This window comes from Montipora capricornis, chromosome 14 (assembly GCF_036669925.1).
Source record: "Montipora capricornis isolate CH-2021 chromosome 14, ASM3666992v2, whole genome shotgun sequence".
Taxonomy (NCBI): Eukaryota; Metazoa; Cnidaria; class Anthozoa; order Scleractinia; family Acroporidae; genus Montipora; species Montipora capricornis.
This window is the reverse complement of record NC_090896.1, coordinates 28,077,612-28,082,611: the sequence shown is the minus strand read 5'-3', so window position 1 is coordinate 28,082,611 and position 5,000 is coordinate 28,077,612. Positions and strand designations below refer to the sequence as shown.

General features: G+C 37.7%; 1 protein-coding gene and 1 long non-coding RNA gene across 13 annotated transcripts in view; one reads left to right on the top strand and one right to left on the bottom strand.

Moving 5' to 3' along the window:
* LOC138033121 (uncharacterized) overlaps positions 1 to 5,000 on the top strand; it is a 216,086-nt gene that overhangs the window by 61,738 nt on the left and 149,348 nt on the right. The window lies entirely within an intron of this gene.
* LOC138033114 (uncharacterized) overlaps positions 1 to 5,000 on the bottom strand; it is a 52,947-nt gene that overhangs the window by 43,758 nt on the left and 4,189 nt on the right. The window contains exons 2-3 of one of the 12 annotated variants that reach the window (XM_068880872.1): positions 3,367 to 3,478; positions 2,788 to 2,825 (exon numbers count right to left, since the gene is read on the bottom strand). The exons of 5 other annotated variants lie outside the window; for them this stretch is intronic. The gene's annotated coding sequence lies outside the window, so the exon portion shown is untranslated. Of the gene's footprint in view, positions 1 to 2,787; positions 2,826 to 2,907; positions 3,174 to 3,366; positions 3,818 to 5,000 lie in introns of those variants that run through there. 6 more of the 12 variants (XM_068880873.1, XM_068880883.1, XM_068880875.1 and 3 more) reach the window with 6 other exon arrangements.

Below are 5,000 nucleotides of genomic sequence, written 5' to 3'. Positions count from 1 at the left end.
CGATTGTTTCTTACAAGAAGGAAAAATCACTCAAGGATATTCTTGTCGGTACAAAACAATCACCCAACAATCATAAAATCAAGGAAGCGTTTAGTTACAAACTTGAAGGAAATTCACATATGATCACCTAAACTGACTCTACACAATAATCGCGTAATTTTAGCGATCACAACATAGACTGCAAAACACTCGTTTTCTTCCATTTTCGGAAGGCACGAAGCGCCGTAAGCATGATCCTCGAGTGTGAAGCGCGCGAGCCTCTCCCCTTTCCCCCTCGCCGTTTCTACACTCGCTCAAGACCTTTTGTTTGAATAATATTTTACCTTGTCGCTTGCGTTCGCAAAAAATACGACTGTTTTGCAATCTAATCACAACACAACTGAGTCTACAAAACAGAACCCTAATCACCTACATTCTGATACTGATCATTCCTATAACGAACATAGAAGCAGAGGACTCGTAGACTTTAAAGTCACCCACCTCTGCTTCCACGTTCGTTGTAGGAATGATCAGTTTCAGGATGTAGGTGATCAGGGTACTGTTTCGTAGACTCAGTTGTGTTGTGATCGCTAAAATTGCGCGATTACTGTGTGGAGTCAATTTAGGTGATCGCATGTAAATTTCCTTCAAGTTTGTAACTAAACGCTTGCTTGATTTTATGATTGTTGTGTGTTTGAAGGAAGTTTTGTACCGACAAGAATATCCTTGAGTGATTTTTCCTTCTTGTAAGAAACAATCGGTGGCTGGTTATTAGAGTTCTGAAAAGAACTGTCTTTCAGCTTTAAAATGCAAGACCGGTTTCGGAACCAAATAATTAAATCCTTTGTCAGTTGCTTTTAGCGTTTTCGAAAAGTAGAGCTAGTTTCGAGTGCTGAAGTAAGAATCAAGTCTCTTGAACCAGCATAGCGTTTTCTGATTTGTTAGTTCAGTAAAGGGCTCGCCACTCGCTTATTGAAAGATATAGAATATTCGGATCATATTCAGCACCTGTGCACGAGGCCCTATGTTAAAACAGGGATAAACTTAAGCATAAAACAACCTATATAATTCTAGAAACAGACAGCACCCTATGTAACTCTTGTTTCTTTTGTAAGCGCTTAACTAACAAACATCATCCTTTAACAATTTATCAACATAACAATCTTGGGGTTAGGAAGTTATAAGGAATCAAATTCTAACACTACTTAGTTCTAACGGCGTTGTAACTGTTTAATTAACTTATCTCAACTGAACTTTACTGCTTTGCTCGGAATGCTTACAAACGCCGTCAATGAGACTGCTTGCTAACGCCGTCTTTAAGACTGCTTACAAAGGCCGTGTGTAACACTGCTTACAAAGGCCGTGTGTAACACTGCTTAAAAAGGCCGTGTGTAAAACTGCTTACAAACGCTGTGTCTAAGTCTTGTTACAAAAGCCGTCTGTAAGACTGCTTAGAAACGGCGTGTGTAACACTGCTTTCCAATGCTGTGTGTAAGTGCTTCTGCGCGCAGTATGTTATGGATGTTTGTAAGAACGCCTCGTGTCATCTTAGAACCTTACAAAATGTCCGTGTAACATAATGCTCTTAAAAGTGCCTTATTCAACCCGAGACTCTTACAAATGACTTGTGCAATCGAAGATGTCTTTCAAACGCCTTGCGTAGGTTAAAACAGACTTGTGTATAGAAACTCTTAAAGCCGTGCAGCGTGTAAGACGTCTTACAAAATCCTTTTATAAAATTGGCGTGCGCAATGCGAGTTGCGCTTGTAATAAGGGTTAACACTGCCCAGTTTAAAAGTTTGTCCCATTAGTACAAAGAAGCCATTACATGCACTGGGTTGATAAAAATGGTTTTTATTTTTGACAATAACTAGTGAATTCATTTAAGGTATAAAGAAAACTTAGGTTTTAATTGCCTCGTTGTGTATAGTTTGAATGAAAGTATTTTGAAAAAAAAAACAAAAGAACGATTATCCTTACTAGTCTGCGTATTTAGCGTTTCGTTAGTTTTGTTGCCGAGTAAAAAATAGCAGGCAGGCGAAAGCCTAAAAATGAGAGATTTTCGCTATTTTCTCCTTTACTTTGGAGCCAAAAAGTCTCATATATCGTATGGCGGTCTTCCATTGTTCAGAAACCTCACTGAAAAGCTTTCCGCGTTGCGATGCGTTACTACGCTCATTTTTCAGATTAAAAGGAATTAACTATTTAAATTGAAAAAGTGCTTTAACTACGTAATTGTTTTTTTGAAAATGCCAAAAATTCGGGTCGGTCGGACGACGGTAAAAGAAAAATAAAAAGGGGGTGGCCTAAACAACAAAAACATTGCAATATAGAGGGTGAACAGAGGCTGGGACAGCCTTTTTTAATCCAAAACTAAATTTCCAAGCCTCCGTTAATTTGGCTTGGTTAATTAATAACGAAAACGATTCAAAAAATAGGGGCAAAACCAAGGAAAATGAACATAAATTAGTAAGCCATAGCCGAGAATTCGAAATATTCGAGTTCGAAATAAGGAAGTTCAGCTGTACTGGAGATATAACGCTGAAAATCTTTGTAAGAAGTGCTTGAAAATAACTAGTTTTAATTGACTTAAACTTTTAACTATGCTTCTAGAATTGGAATATGTGGTATAAAGTAGCTTTAGGCGGTAGTCGTTTACTGTTTCCAAAGTCTTTCGTCAAATTCGAGGAGTTCTCAATATTCCGGGTTGCCAAAGCGGACAGTTGGTTCTCACCGGCTGAGATTTAAATCATAAGAATTTGCTTTTACTTTGCAGAAAAAGAATAAACATAAATAACTGGTACTTACTTACTTAAAAAGCCACTTGAAGACGTTTTGTATGCCCCCTACAACAAAACGAAAATATAGTTAACTTCTGTATATGAAATTTGATAAACATGGATTCTCTGTATGACTGAATACTCTTACCTAACAGGTTACACCTGTAGAATGAATGGTAAACCAAGGCTTGGCGAGTTTTTATAAACCCAAAAGAGGAAATAAATGTCACCTATTGGTGAAAGGTACTTATTTTAGCATATTTGGTTTGTTTGGTTCAACAGCAACATACTTCAAAGGCAAAAAAATGATGTGAATGTTATTTTGTTAAATTAAGGCGTAAAATATAATTGAATGGATTTCATGTCGCTTAGGAAATAATCGTACAACCAAGGTTTTGAAAGTCAATAAAGTAAAGTGAAACACAAGTTTCGTTACAGCTGTTGCACATTAATTTGCTATTTCCGATTTGTCCCTGATACTTCAGTTAATCTGCGATCTGCCTTGACGTGATAGCGGAACTTCATGTTATTTGGAACTCTTAAAAAAAAAATTCAACATTGCCTCAGTGTACATATGCCTTTAGGTGGTGTTCATTAACAGACTTACCGCAGGTACTCGGTGCCGAGTCATGCGAGGCAGGCTGCGATCATAACTGGATCATTAAGATTCCCAGGAAGTCCTTCCATGTCTTCTATACTAAATCACTCACAAGAGCGTACTAGTTTAAGAGAAATGTACATCGAAGGGAAATGTTTAAAAGCCCTTTCATAAAATGTCACTTTGTCTGGTGTGCGGATGCAAATTCCACCTCGGAAGGTGGGCGTTTGCATATACATGTATTCCCGTTATTTAGATAGCAGCGGATGTCAATAAATTATGTTCTAAGTTCAGGTCATCCTAGTTGAATGGACAGCATGCTAACACAGAAAGCGGATTAACACACTTCACCAAAAACAGAGCAAATATCGGTTAACAGGACTTTTGTTCTCGTTATGGGTGGATAGAGATTCCAATATACAATGAGTCACTTGAAAATGTCGCCCATATATCAATTTTAGCGATCACAACACAACTGAGTCTACAAAACAGAACCCTAATCACCTACATTCTGACACTGATCATTCCTATAACGAACATAGAAGCAGAGGACTCGTAGACTTTAAAGTCACCCACCTCTGCTTCCACGTTCGTTGTAGGAATGATCAGTTTCAGGATGCAGGTGATCAGGGTACTGTTTTGTAGACTCAGTTGTGTTGTGATCGCTAAAATTGCGCGATTACTGTGTGGAGTCAATTTAGGTGATCGCATGTAAATTTCCTTCAAGTTTGTAACTAAACGCTTGCTTGATTTTATGATTGTTGTGTGTTTGAAAGAAGTTTTGTACCGACAAGAATATCCTTGAGTGATTTTTCCTCGTTGTAAGAAACAATCGGTGGCTGGTTATTAGAGTTCTGAAAACAACTGTCTTTCAGCTTTAAAATGCAAGACCGATTTCGGAACCAAATAATGAAATCCTTCGTCAGTTGCTTTGAGCGCGTTTTCGAAGAGCTCAAAAGGAGAGCTACAGATTCGAGTTCTGATGTAAGAATCAATGATATAGCGTCTTAAAACAAGCATAGCACGTTCTGATTTGTTAGTTATAAAGGGCTCGCTGATTGGAAGATATAGATTAACTGCTAAAACCAGGCGTTCAGCTAGTCGTGTGCTGCGCGTAAAACGGCAAGGTAGAAGAAGAGCCGCAATCCGCACTGTATTTATTGTTTTGCATAACAGGACTATTGATTAATTTGATCTGAAGCTATCACTGGTTTGTACCTGATAAAGAGGCTAACACTAAATACGTCTATATGAATTTTTTTCTCGGTTCTATTTTGCATTCATAGAAGTGACATCTGGGAAGGATCCGTACACCACGTACTCTTGTTTCAGGAATGAAATGTTCATCGAAGTGAAACGACCATTTGTAATTTCACCATGCAATCCGAGCCGAATTATATGTCATTGTGATAATTATGATATTACAAATACTCATAGCTAATAGTCAGTGAATTTGTATTTTACCAGGTAACAATTTATCAAGAATGTATATGTAATACGTGTTCAGTCTATACGGGTTTTAAGAACCAGTTCCAGTTGAAAAGACAGAATTCCTTTCCAAATGCCACATTTGGCGCGTAATATTTACGTTAAAATTTTAACGAAAACGACAACACTCTTAAATTTGCAAAACATGTTTCGAC